Raw genomic sequence first — 15106 nt, 5'->3', positions numbered from 1 at the left:
ATGCAAGTACAGATGCAGTCTTGCGGAATTGGCGTGTTCCAATGCAAGTCAATGGCGGCGAAAACGCAGCGCTTCCGCAAAATAATTGGTAGTGCTGCGTTTTTTTCCGCAATGATAATTCGTAGCGGAAATTTCCGCAGCATGTACACAGCACATGCGGATTATCATTGGGGAACATTGCTGCCCTTCTACCATGCGTTTTTAATGCGTTTCCGCAGCGTTTCCGCAGCGTTTCCGCAGCTGCAAAAACGCTGCGGAAACGCATTAAAAATGCATCGTGGGCACACAGCTAAAAAAGCAATCCAAGGATAAGGTGACTAGGGTGACTAATCTAAGAGACCAGTCCCCAGCAGCTTTTCTCCGCCCTGCTCCCCTAGACTGACAGGCCTGTTCCTATGTGTGTATATAAAAAGACACTTGTAAGTCAAGGGGAGAGGGCAAGAAGAAGCTACTGGAGACCTGCCTCTTGGACTAGTCATCCTAGTCGTATTGTCCTTAGCCAGCTTTTAACATACTGTTTTCACCGAGTGCACACGTTAAGTATTTGCATCAGAAATTTTTGCATCAGAAATTTCTGCACGACTTTTGAGTCTCTTGGCAGGAAAAACACTGCGTAAAATAGTTTTTGCCACATTTTTTATACATTTTTAACATGCATTTTTGGTGCAGATTTTTCCCAACTTATTAGTATGGGTGAAATCTGCAGCAAAAACACTGAAAGAATTGACATGCTGCAGATTTAAAGGTTTAGGGCCCCTTTAACTCACAGATATGAGCTATACAACAGCAAAAGCCCTATTAATAATGGTAGTTTTGTTGCCTGAGGGAGCAGAAAGTTAATGAATGACCTCTGGCTCATATTTGTGTACATCAATTCCCTGTTATGCCTTTGATCATTCAGAGACACAATAACATCGATTCAATGGGCTGCAAAGTTCCCTCTGAAAGACCACCATGTACGAGCACAAAGTTCATGAGTTAAAAGAGCTGCATCATAATCATAAAAATTTACTCATAACAGTAAAAATGACGTCTAAGTATTTCAAAAATTGTGGTCAACAGATTGCAGAGAAATATCTCATATTGATTTCTTTCAATCCTTTTCTTTCTTTCTTTCAATTCTTTTTTTTTTTTTTTAAACTTTCTCATTCATTCATGTGATTTCTTTAAATCTTTCTTTCGTCAATCCTTTCCTTTATTTCTCTTTTTTTTTTATCTCCAGCTTTCAATCCTTTTTTTTCTTTCTTTCTTTTTTCTTTCCTTCTTTCTCTCTCTTTCTTTCTTTCGTTCTTCCAATCTCTTTCTTTCTTTCTTTCAATTCTTTCTTTATATCCTTTCATTTTTCTTTGTTTTTCTTTCTTTCTTTCTTTCAATTCTTTTTTTCTATCTTTTTCTTTCATTCTTTCTTTTTCTTTGTTTGTTTGTTTCTTTCATTCTTTTTTCTTTATTTTCACCCTTCCTTTCTTCTTTTTTCTTTCTTTTTCTTTTCTTTCCTTCAACCTCTTTCTTTGTTTTTCTTTCTATCACTTTCTTTCAATATCTTTTTTTCAATCTCATACTTTCTTTCAATCTTTCCTTTTTTTTCTTTCATTTTCCTTTTTTCCTTCTCAGTTTCTATCTATCTACCTATCTATCTATCTATCTATCTATCTATCTATCTATCTATCTGTTTATCGCTCTATATTTACCTAAAGATAGATAATATTAATTATTTCCACTTTTAGAATAAAATTTCAGCAACAGAAGGAAATTTTCCACGGGGAAATGAAAAACAAACACAACATGATATTAGACCGCTTGATAGACAAATCTGTGCTGCTTCTTTTTTATTAATCTCGGCATATTTTAATGAGAAAATAGAGGGTATTAATTACATCTCATTATGTTAATATATATCTTGGCATGTTATGTGCATTGCAGTCATAGGGTTGCACTGTCATGGTGCCAATTTCATAAGAAAAAAAGTTAATTAAAAATAATTGTGCTAATTGTCTTGATTAAACATGTAATTAACATTGTTCTGAACATTTTTGATGATGCATATTTAAGCCTATTGATATCTTCTTCTTTGACTCTTAGATGCAAGTTATATTCCACAAACTAAGGCTATGTGCCCACGATGCAGAAAATTTCTGCAGCATTTCTGCATCTCCCTGGCAGAAAAAACACATGCAGATTGTGCATGCGTTTTTCCTGCAGAATACATGCGGATCCACATGCGGATTCACATGCGTTTCCGCATGCAGATTGACAAGTGCTTTCCAGGCGATAGCATCACTTGGAAAGTGCTTGACAACTAGGTCACACTGTATAAATCCATGCAAACAGCATGGATTTATATAGTGTGACTGTAAAAATAAAATAAAATAAAGCTATACTCACCCCCGATGCCCCGGCGTGGCTGCAGCGCTGCTTCCTGGCTGGTTCCTGGCTGCCGGCATATCGCGAGACAGAGCGGTGAAGGGCCTGGGGTCACATGACTGTGACGTCACCAAAGGTCCTTCAGCGATGCCGGCATGCAGAGAAGCCTTCGGAAAGGTGAGTATAAACTTTATTTATTATTTTATTCTTTTTTTTACAGGTACAATGGTACCCAGGTCTGGATGAGAGTCTTCTCTCCTCCAGAACTGGGTACCATCCGCACATAGAGACGCATAGAATCCGCTTGTAGAAATGTACAGACGCGCATTCTATGCGTCTCAATGCAAGTCAATGGCGGCCATTCCGCTGCGCTTCCGCAAAATTAAATGACATGCTGTGGATTTTTGTACGCAGCATAAACGCTGTAGAAAAATCCGCAGCATGTGCATAGAACATGCGGAATCCCCTTGGGGAACATGGGGTGCGGATTACCTAGCGTTTCACAAGCGTTTACGCTGCGGAAATTCCGCAGCATAAACGCTTGAAAAACGCTACGTGGGCACACAGCCTAACACTGGTTACATTTAACATTGACTGAAGAGGAAAGAGAATGCTCAAGGTCTCCTATTAAGTCCAGTGAGAGTCTCAAGCACTTTCTAAATATTCTCAGTTGGAAGACTCATCTTTTGTGACCTATTTACCTACACTACAGTGATCGAGAAGACAACCATTGTCACCGGCCTTCATCACAACAAGAGGACCTCAATTCTGCTGCCAGTGCTGGGAAAGCAGCCACATGCCAGCCGCATTCTGTGAAAATTCTCCTTTATTACTAAATTAGGAATTATTTGAGTGACATTTTGTTAGGAATTTCTTATAGCTAACATGTTAGTTAAAAAAAGATACAGCTGCTGCAGGTCTGTCATCAGATTTCACTATACAAACTGTATACTTTATTAAATCTCTTAGACCAAATGATAATGAGTTTGGTTGATTTGAAAATGTATTTCAAACTGGCTGTATAATACTATATGAAATTATAAACTCAATCTCCACCAATCTACCTTGATTAACAGCTCCTCAATGTTCCTCCTCTCTGCCGCTCCTACTGCTGAGATCTCACACTGCTCAGTACAAGCTGCAGCAGTCAGTTAGACTGGGTGGGTGGAGATTCAATACACTTGGACTGATGAGCTCTCTCACTCTTGGACTCATGCAATGCTTGTTTTAACCCCTTTATGACTGGGCATTTTTTTGTTTTTGAGCTTTTGTTTCTATTGTCCCCTTCCTCTAAGAACCATATAACCTCTTTTATTTTTCCATCAATACAGTTGTATGTGGGCTTGCTTTTTTAGGGCAAGTTGTGGTTTTGATTGACACCATTCATTTTATCATACCATGTACTAAAAGGCAGAAAAATTTTGTAAGAGGGGTGAAACTGTGAAAAAAAGCAACTCAAACGTGTTTGGGTTTCGTTTTGGGTTAAAAATTACCTGGCAACATGATTTTTGGAGTGAGTTTAGCCATACTAAACTTTTATTTTTTTTTTATACTTTAGTGGTTGAACTTTGTAAAATATAATTTATAGTTTATGCTTTCATTTTCTGAGATCCAGAACTTTTTATTGTTCAGTCGATGGACCTGTATGATGGGTTTGGTTTTCGGTAGCAAGCCATCATTTTTTTATTGACACCAACTTAGGGTATCAGGCCATTTAGATTTTTTTATTGCATTTTTTGTTAGAGAAATAACAGCAATTCTGAAATTTAGATTTTTTCTCTTTGATATATATACAGTACAGACCAAAAGTTTGGACACACCTTCTTATTTAAAAATTTTGCTTTGATGACTGATTTGCACACTCTTGGCATTCTCTTGATGAGCTTCAACAGGTAGTCACCGGAAATGGTCTTCCAACAATCTTGAAGGAGTTCCCAGAGATTCTTAGCACTTGTTGGCCCTTTTGCCTTCACTCTGCGGTCCAGCTCACCCCAAACCATCTCGATTGGGCTCAGGTCTGGTGACTGTGGAGGCCAGGTCATCTGGCGTAGCACCTCATCACTCTCCTTCTTGGTCAAATAGCCCTTACACAGCCTGGAAGTGTGTTTGGGGTCATTGTCCTGTTGAAAAATAAATGATGGTCCAACTAAACGCAAACCGAATGAAATAATATGTCGCTGCAAGATGCTGTGGTAGCCATGCTGGTTCAGTATGCCTTCAATTTTGTATAAATCCCCAACAGTGTCACCAGCAAAGCAACCCCACACCATCACACCTCCTCCATGCTTCACGGTGGGAACCAGGCATGTAGAGTCCATCCGTTCACCTTTTCTGCGTCGCACAAAGACACGGTGGTTGGAACCAAAGATCTCAAATTTGGACTCATCAGACCAAAGCACAGATTTTCACTGGTCTAATGTCCATTCCTTGTGTTCTTTAGCCCAAACAAGTCTCTTCTACTTGTTGCCTGTCCTCAGCAGTGGTTTCCTAGCAGCTATTTTACCATGAAGGCCTGCTGCACAAAGTCTACTCTTAACAGTTGTTGAAGAGATGTGTCTGCTGCTAGAACTCTGTGTGGCATTGACCTGGTCTCTAATCTGAGCTGCTGTTAACCTGCGATTTCTGAGGCTGGTGACTCGGGTAAACTTATCCTAAGAAGCAGAGGTGACTCTTGGTCTTCCTTTCCTGGGGCGGTCCTCATGTGAGCCAGTTTCTTTGTAGCGCTTGATGGTTTTTGTAACTGCACTTGGGGACACTTTCAACGTTTTCCCAATTTTTCGCACTGACTGACCTTCATTTCTTAAAGTAATGATGGCCACTCGTTTTTCTTTACTTAGCTGCTTTTTTCTTGCCATAATACAAATTCTAACAGTCTATTCAGTAGGACTATCAGCTGTGTATCCACCAGACTTCTGCACAACACAACTGATGGTCCCAAAACCCATTTATAAGGCAAGAAATCCCACTTATTAAACCTAACAGGGCACACCTGTGAAGTGAAAACCATTTCCGGTGACTACCTCTTGAAGCTCATCAAGAGAATGCCAAGAGTGTGCAAAGCAGTCATCAAAGAAAAAAGTGGCTACTTTGAAGAACCTAGAATATAAGACATATTTTCAGTTGTTTCACACTTTTTTGTTAACTATATAATTCCACATGTGTTAATTCATAGTTTTGATGCCTTCAGTGTGAATGTATAATTTTCATAGTCATGAAAATACAGAAAAATCTTTAAATGAGAAGGTGTGTCCAAACTTTTGGTGTGTACTGTATATATATATATATATATATATATATATATATATATAGAAAAATAATTAAACATTTCAGAATATATATATATATATATATATATGTAGCTCTTTTGTAAGGCGGCGGTGTTCACACCGTGCAGTAACTGAGGCAGTGACCCAAGCAAGTCCAACATAAGCAGCTTTTATTCAACACCCACGGGTAAAACAGAAAGTCCTCCGGTTCGCAGCCGGGTTAACATAAGTCCATAACAACGGTTGCCGTGGGCAATGACCGCGCCGGGCCGCTTAGAGCCTGATGGGTGCAGAGCCTTCCCAGGCGTAGGTTCAGCTACACACAGGCCCACCAAACTTTCCTGCTATGCTCCTAGCAGGTCCCAACACTGAACAACACTAAACCTTAATGCAGGGTTTTTAAAGGACCTGTGGCAAGAGCCACTGGAAAAACCCCGGTTGGAGGGAGGAGGCCACCCCACTGCCTTCCTGTAGCCTCCTCCAAGAAATGAAGGCCCTGCCGGGTTTTACTAATCTGCCTTAGCCAGATAGCCTGACCAGGTCAATGCTCACTTTTATTCCTGCATTGCAGTCGCAGGTGTGTCTGTGACTGCAATGCACTTCAATGGGTTTACGATCCCAGTCACTGCCTCACAATATATATACACTGCTCAAAAAAATAAAGGGAACACTTAAACAACAGAATATAACTCCAAGTAAATCAAACTTCTGTGAAATCAAACTGTCCACTTAGGAAGCAACACTGATTGACAATCAATTTCACATGCTGTTGTGCAAATGGAATAGACAATAGATGGAAATTATTGGCAATTATCAAGACACACTCAGTAAAGCAGTGGTTCTGCAGGTGGGGACCACAGACCACATCTCAGTACCAATGCTTTCTGGCTGATGTTTTGGTCACTTTTGAATGTTGGTTATGCTTTCACACTTGTGGTAGCATGAGACGGACTCTACAACCCACAGAAGTTGCACACGTAGTGCAGCTCATCCAGGATTAGAGATGAGCGTTGTTCTACTCGAACTGTTCGCCAATCTCAAATTCGAGCTGTTTTGGGCGGTGTTCGAGCCGGTCGGCGAACACGAACAATTTGAGAAAAATTCGGCTGTTCGAGGTTATGTTCGATAACTGTTCGTGCACCAAAATCATAACTGGATTTTTTCTCAGTAATGATGAAAATTAATGTTAATACGCAGTTTGAGTGTACAGCGGGGCGGGGGGAGGGGCAGGGGATGGATCTCTGCAGGAACAATGAAGATCTCCATTTTTTTTTCTCTTTCCCGCATTTGCAGTGGGGAGGTGCAATCTGTCAGCCTATCAGCAGCGCACACACGGAGCGAAGTGCTTTTTTTCACACAAGCAAGGGCATGTGTGATTGGCAGTGTATGTCACATGTCCTTGCCCTATAAGACCAAGCCATTTTCCCCGTCGCCACCATTTTCTCACTGCTGCAGCTGCGTGTTAGACGGCACCGCTGTTGCTGTGTGCGCTATACCTTGTTAATTTCAAGCCAATTTTCGCACAAATATACAGATAGCTTGGGAGTAGGGAATAGTTGTGATTGCAGTCCTTTTAAGGACTAGGTTACAGCATTTCCTACGACTTTTATCAGGCAGGTCTGTGCTCTTAAATAGATAGATTGTGGGAGTAAAGACTAATTGTAATTGGAGTCCTTTTCAGGACTAGGTTACATCAGTTCCTATCAGTTTTTGCCAGGCAGGTCTGTGCCAGTGCTGTGCAAGTTTTTTTCACAGCATTTGGCTGAATCTAGCAAAGCTAATCCTTTTTGGCCTATTGCAGAGTGTGTTAGTCAGTGGAGTAGCCTATCTGTGTTGCAAGATATACCACCTGTGTATAGAATACCAATTTTTTTACTGCACCTAGTGAAGTAAAATCTTTTGGGCATAGCATCATTCTATTAGTCCATCTATACTGACCTCCATCAGGTTGCAAATTGAATATAATTTTTTTCTGCATCTAGCTCTGAAAAAATATTTGGGCTTCTAGCAGTGTGTGGGACTTGGTCTATTAGTCCATCTATACTGACCTCCATCAGGTTGCAAATTAAAAATAATTTTTTTCTTCATTTAGCTCTGAAAAAATATTTGGGCTTCTAGCAGTGTGTGGGACTTGTTCTATTAGTCCTTCTATACTGACCTCCAGCAGGTTGCAAATTGAATATAATTTTTTTCTGCATCTAGCTCTGAAAAAATATTTGGGCTTCTAGCGGTGTGTGGGACTTGGTCTATTAGTCCATCTATACTGACCTCCATCAGGTTGCAAATTAAAAATAATTTTTTTCTGCATCTAGCTCTGAAAAAATATTTGGGCTTCTAGCAGTGTGTGGGACTTGGTCTATTAGTCCATCTATACTGACCTCCATCAGGTTGCAAATTAAAAATAATTTTTTTCTTCATTTATCTCTGAAAAAATATTTGGGCTTCTAGCAGCGTGTGGGACTTGTTCTATTAGTCCATCCATACTGACCTCCATCAGGTTGCAAATTAAAAATAATTTTTTTCTGCATCTAGCTCTGAAAAAATATTTGGGCTTCTAGCAGTGTGTGGGACTTGGTCTATTAGTCCATCTATACTGACCTCCATCAGGTTGCAAATTAAAAATAATTTTTTTCTGCATCTAGCTCTGAAAAAATATTTGGGCTTCTAGCAGTGTGTGGGACTTGGTCTATTAGTCCATCTATACTGACCTCCATCAGGTTGCAAATTAAAAATAATTTTTTTCTGCATCTAGCTCTGAAAAAATATTTGGGCTTCTAGCAGTGTGTGGGACTTGGTCTATTAGTCCATCTATACTGACCTCCATCAGGTTGCAAATTGAATAAAAAAAATTTCTGCATCTAGCTCTGAAAAAATATTTGGGCTTCTAGCGGTGTGTGGGACTTGGTCTATTAGTCCATCTATACTGACCTCCATCAGGTTGCAAATTAAAAATAATTTTTTTCTGCATCTAGCTCTGAAAAAATATTTGGGCTTCTAGCAGTGTGTGGGACTTGGTCTATTAGTCCATCTATACTGACCTCCATCAGGTTGCAAATTAAAAATAATTTTTTTCTGCATCTAGCTCTGAAAAAATATTTGGGCTTCTAGCAGTGTGTGGGACTTGGTCTATTAGTCTATCTATACTGACCTCCATCAGGTTGCAAATTAAAAATAATTTTTTTCTTCATTTAGCTCTGAAAAAATATTTGGGCTTCTAGCAGTGTGTGGGACTTGTTCTATTAGTCCTTCTATACTGACCTCCAGCAGGTTGCAATTGAATATAATTTTTTTCTGCATCTAGCTCTGAAAAAATATTTGGGCTTCTAGCGGTGTGTGGGACTTGGTCTATTAGTCCATCTATACTGACCTCCATCAGGTTGCAAATTAAAAATAATTTTTTTCTGCATCTAGCTCTGAAAAAATATTTGGGCTTCTAGCGGTGTGTGGGACTTGGTCTATTAGTCCATCTATACTGACCTCCATCAGGTTGCAAATTAAAAATAATTTTTTTCTGCATCTAGCTCTGAAAAAATATTTGGGCTTCTAGCAGTGTGTGGGACTTGGTCTATTAGTCCATCTATACTGACCTCCATCAGGTTGCAAATTGAATAAAAAAAATTTCTGCATCTAGCTCTGAAAAAATATTTGGGCTTCTAGCGGTGTGTGGGACTTGGTCTATTAGTCCATCTATACTGACCTCCATCAGGTTGCAAATTAAAAATAATTTTTTTCTGCATCTAACCCAGCCAATAGTTTTGGCCTAATACCACAGTTTGGCCACTCAGCTCTGCTCGGTTACCATCCATTGTTTTTTTGTGCAAACAACTCCAGAGTTGTGAATTAGTTAACCACCAAAATGAGTGGAAAAAGGCCTGCTGCTGGTGGAAAGGGGAATAGGCGTGTTGGGAAGGGGAAAAAAGGTTGTGTCCGTGGGGTAGGTGCAGAAGAAAGACCATCTTCCAGCCAAACTAAAATGTCTACTTCTTTTAGCGGACAATGTGATAAGATCCCTTTCTTACGGCCACGCCAATCGCTACAAATTCCAGATGAGGCACAAAAACAGCAGGTGCTTCAACGGATATCAAGTGCTCCTTTAAGTGGGCTCTCCTCCACATCAACTTCAACATCACAAATACTCCAGTCCTCAAAGGTGTCACCCAAATCGCACTTGCTTCCTCACAGCTCCCAAATCTCCAGCTGCCCGTCTGAGTATGAGGTAGAACAGATGGTTGAGTCTGCAGAGCTGTTTACTCATACTATAGCCTGGGAATCAGAGGTCGACTCCAGCGCTTCTGTGAATCCAGACGAGGAAATGATCTGCACTGATGCCCAGAATCTTTATGAGTCGGATCCAGGACCAGACGCAGAAGGTTCTGACCATAATGTAGACCCTCATTCCCAAACTGTAACTCCTGTTGGTGGAGACAATGAGGAAGACGATGATAAGACTCAAATACCTGATTGGAGCGACAACTTTAGTTTTTTGTCAGGGCAGGAACAGGTTGGCTCTGAGGACGACGGGTGTGATAACGCACAGGGTGATGATGATGAGGTCGGAGATCCCACTTACTGTCAACCCACAGTCAGCCAAGAGATGAGGTCAGCAGAGGAGGTGGAGGAAGATGCTAGTGACGACGAGGTCAGGTTGCGCCTTCCTGGACAGAGACGTAGTACTGGAAGCACGTCAACAACTGCATCCTCAAACACAACTCTGCCTCTCACCACAAGTCGTGGTGGCTCTTCAGGTCGCATGGGTGCTAAGCCTTGCATAGCCTGGGCATTTTTTCAGATCGATAAAGATGACCCAACTCGTGTTATCTGTAACATTTGTCAGCAAAAGCTAAGTAGAGGCCAAAAAATACATAGTTTGAGTACTTCATGCATGAACCGGCACATGGACATGAAGCATAAGTTGCAGTGGGAAGCTCAGTGTGCTACAATGCGGTCTAGCCGGCCGGGCCAACCACCGTCTGCCATATCTTGTGCATCCGCGGCCTCTTCATCCTCTGTGACTGGGGGGACAGCAGTCACACCTGTTTTGGGGCGCAGACCTGCCACCTCTTTACCCGCAACAGCCAGCGTGATTGGCAGGTCATCATTTTCTTTGGAGGTGGTAACACCAGCTGGTCTTGAGCGCTGTCCGACATCGATAGCACCACCTTTGGATCAAGGCAACCTAACATGTCCGCCTGCATCTTCCTCACAGACCGGCAGTTTGCCGGGGACACCCTTATCAACCCCGTCTAAGCACAATAGCCAGCCCTCGGTCCCTCAGATGTGGACAAGTAAAAGACCATTTCCTCCTAGCCATGAGAAAGCTAAGAGGTTGAATTTCACCATCTGCAAGCTCTTGGCTACAGAAATGCTGCCTTTCCGCCTGGTGGACACAGAGGATTTTCGAGACCTTATGTCCGTCGCAGTGCCCCAGTACCAGATGCCCAGTCGGCACTACTTCTCAAAGAAAGGTGTGCCTGCGCTCCACCAGCATGTCGCACACAACATCACCGCTTCTTTGAGAAACTCTGTGTGTGACAGGGTGCATTTCACCACAGACACTTGGACGAGTAGGCATGGACAGGGGCGTTACATGTCGCTGACTGGGCACTGGGTAACTATGGTGACAGCAGGACAAGGGGCTGCTGTCCAAGTCTTGCCGTCCCCACGAGTTGTGCGTCAATCCTCTTTATGTCATTTTTCCTCCACTGCTTCTGCCTCCTCAACCTCCTCTCGGTCTTCCACCTGCACCCAAAGCCTGTCTGGTCATGCCACAAGCTTTCTAACTGCGCAGAAGGGATCCTGCACACCTCCTTACTATGCTGGCAGTAGGGCTCAACGTCATCAGGCGGTTTTTACATTGAAATGTCTGGGAAATGTGAGTCACACAGCTGAGGAGTTGTGGTCAGCTCTGGAGAACCAATTTCATGAATGGTTGTCTCCACTGGACCTGAAACCAGGGAAGGCCGTGTGCGACAATGCTGCAAACCTGGGTGCGGCCCTTCGCCGGGGCAATGTCACACACGTGCCTTGTATGGCTCACGTGTTGAACCTGGTTGTCCAGCAATTTTTAGCCCACTATCCCAGACTAGATGGCCTTCTGCAGAGGGCACGGTCGCTGTGTGCTCACTTCCGCCGTTCGCATCCCGCAGCTCAGCGACTTACATCTCTACAGAAGTCGTTGGGCCTGCCACTTCACCGGCTAAAATGCGATGTGCCTACCCGGTGGAATTCAACTCTGCACATGTTGCAGCGACTGTGGCAGCACCGACAAGCCCTGGTGCAATACGTTCTGACGTATAGCCTGGGCCAACGAGATTCAGAGGTGGGGCAAATCACGCTGGAGGAGTGGTCTCAGATCAGGGACCTATGCACCCTTCTGCACAGTTTTGAAATGGCGACGAAGATGTTTAGTGCTGACGATGCCATTATCAGCATGACTATTCCGGTGATTTACATGCTGGAGCACATGTTAAACAGAATTCGGAGTCAGGTGGTGGCACAAGAGGAGGTGGAGGAAGTAGAGGAGGAGGAGTTGTATGCGGAAGGGCTAACATCTGCAAGGTCCAGACGGTCGGCAGCACCAGGGCGGCAGGCATGTGAGGGTGGGGGAGATGATTTTACCAGGGCGCATGGTAGCAGCCAAACTAGTGAGGAAGGTGCAGGAGCCCAGGAAGAAGTGGAGGACGAACTGATGGAAGACTCATCAGATGAGGGAGACCTTGATCACATTTCTGTTGTGCGAGGTTGGGGGGAGAGGACAGAGGAAGGAAGCATGATTGTTACCTCGCCACCAACACAACAGGGACTTGGTGCTCCTGGATGCGCAACACACATGAGTGCCTTCTTGCTGCACTACCTGCAACATGACCCTCGAATTGTGAGAATTAGAAATAATCCTGACTACTGGGTTGCCACACTGTTAGATCCCCGGTACAAAAGTAAATTTGCAGAAATTATTCCTGCCATAGAAAGGGATGCACGCATGCAGGAGTATCAGCAGAGACTGTTGCAGAATCTTACATGTGCTTTTCCACAAAATACCAGTGGTGCACGTAGTGAATCTCACAGTTCCAACTTGCCAACCGTGGGACCGTCAAGTGTTCAGCACTCAAACCGTAACAGAACCACAGTATCTGCTGGTAACATCAATTTTGCGGAATCATTTCACCACTTTTTTAGCCCATCCTTTGCAAGGCCACAGGAGACAAGAAGTCTGACACATAGTCAACGCCTAGAGACGATGGTACAGGAGTATCTCCAAGTAAACATTGAAGCCACGACTGTGTCACTGGACCCTTGCTCTTTTTGGGCTTCCAATCTGGATAAATGGCCGGAGCTAGCCACTTACGCCTTGGAGATCTTGTCATGCCCCGCAGCCAGCGTTCTGTCTGAACGTGTGTTCAGCGCTGCTGGTGGTGTGCTGACAGATAAGCGCACGCGGCTCTCCACTGATAATGTAGACAGACTCACGTTCATAAAGATGAACAAATCATGGATCCGAAACGACTTTTCTACCCCTGTGTCATCCTGGGGAGAGTAAAAGCTTGATGATTGGTTAAAATCACCCTACCAACCGTTTTAAGCTTTCAAATTACTAATCATGTTTATCTGTATCTTGACTGGAAAATAATTTGGGCTTTGTAGCAGTGTGCAGCTTCACCAGATTTAAAATTAAAAATAATTTTTAGCTGCATCTAGCCCGGAAAATAATTTTGGGGCTCCGAGATGCGCAAGACACATAAGTGCCTTCTTGCTGCACTACCTGCAGCATGACCCTCATATTGTCAGAATTCGAAGTAATCATGACTACTGGGTTGCCACACTCTTAGATCCCCCAAACTTTTCGATCAACCTTTTCATTTTAATAAAGACCAAAAAAATGGTCATTTTTGAAATTATAAGCATTAGCAGGTTGTTAAAAACTGAAATCAAACAGTTTTCAACTCAAAACTTTATTCTAGGTGATGTTACATTTTCACATAGGACCCCTTGTTCGAAAGGAGCTTCTGAACTCTCTCGTCCATTGAATTTGTCAGGTTTTGGATGGTTTCTGCTTCAATTGTTTTGCATGAGGACAGAATACCCTCCCAGAGCTGTTGCTTAGATGTGAACTGCCTCCCGCCATCATAGACACTCCTTTTAATGATGCTCCAAAGGTTCTGAATGGGGTAGAGGTCAGGGGAGCATGGGGGTCACACCATAAGTTTGTCCCCTTTTATGCCCATATCAGCCAGAGATGCAGATGTTTTATGTGCAGCATGAGATGGTGCATTATCATGCAGAAAAATGATCTTGCTGTGAAATACACGGTTCTTCTTCTTGAACCATGGCAGGAAGTGCTGTTTGAGAAAATCCACATACATTATGGAGTTCATCTTTAGCGCCTTCAGGGATCCTAAAGGGGCCGACAATCTCTCTCCCCATGATTCCAGCCCAAAACATTACTCCACCTCCTCCTTGTTGGCGCTGTAGCCGTGTTTGCGTGGGGTGTCCATCAACCAGCCATCCTCCACTCCATCCATCTGGACCATCGAGCGCTGCACGGCACTCATCCGTGAACAAAACAGTTTTGAAATCAGTCTTCATGTAATGTTTGGCCCACTGGAGCCGTTTCTGCTTGTGTGAAGTGGATAGAGGAGGTCGACAGGATGGCGTATGCACAGCTGCAAACCTCTGAAGGACCCTGCATCTTGTTGTTCGGGGGACGTTGGAGGCACAAGCAGCTTCAAAAACTTGTCTGCTGCTATGACAAGGCTTTTTTGCTGCTGCTCTTTCAACCTGACGTAATTGCCTGTAGGAAAGAGTCCTCAATTTGCCCTTATCAGCACGCACACGTGTGTACTGTGAATCAGCTACATACTTCTTGATTGCCAAGACACTTCATCCTGATCATCGCACAATGTTGATTGTAGTCATGCCTTGACCTAAACACTCCACAATTTGTTGCTTCTCAGCAGCCGACACATCCTTTTTCTTTCTCATTTTGGCAGAAAATGTAGGCTGCTTAATAATGTGAGAGAGCCTTCTTAAGTAGTCTTGCCTTTCATTGGACACACCTGCCAAACTAATTAGCACAGGTGTCTGCAATTGCTTACAGTGATATAAAGAGCCCTGACACACATCACCATCAATGAGTTTAACTGACAAACAAACAAATTCTTCCCTTATCACTCCTAAACACTTTTTGCATAATAATTTGGAACGCGGTGTACATGTGCTTTTCCACAAAACACCAGTGGTTCACGTAGTGAATCTTACAGTTCTAACTTGCCAACCGTGGTCTGTATGGAATTGTTCAATAAAGGGCCCAAAATTAAGATAACATAGATGGGAGAGGTCTCTATGAATAGGAATTCCTAAGTATTTGATACCCTGTGAGGGCCAGGCAAAGGGAAAGTTGGACTGGATGGAATCCTATATGGATTTAGGGAGGGAGACATCGAGGGCCTCAGACTTCGCTGCATTGATTTTAAAATTTTACC

Source organism: Phyllobates terribilis, unplaced genomic scaffold, assembly GCF_046119375.1.
Source record: "Phyllobates terribilis strain yellow unplaced genomic scaffold, ASM4611937v1 Scaffold_4__5_contigs__length_816908805, whole genome shotgun sequence".
Lineage (NCBI taxonomy): Eukaryota > Metazoa > Chordata > Amphibia > Anura > Dendrobatidae > Phyllobates > Phyllobates terribilis.
The sequence above is the reverse complement of the archived record's forward strand: the minus strand, read 5'-3'. Positions refer to the sequence as shown.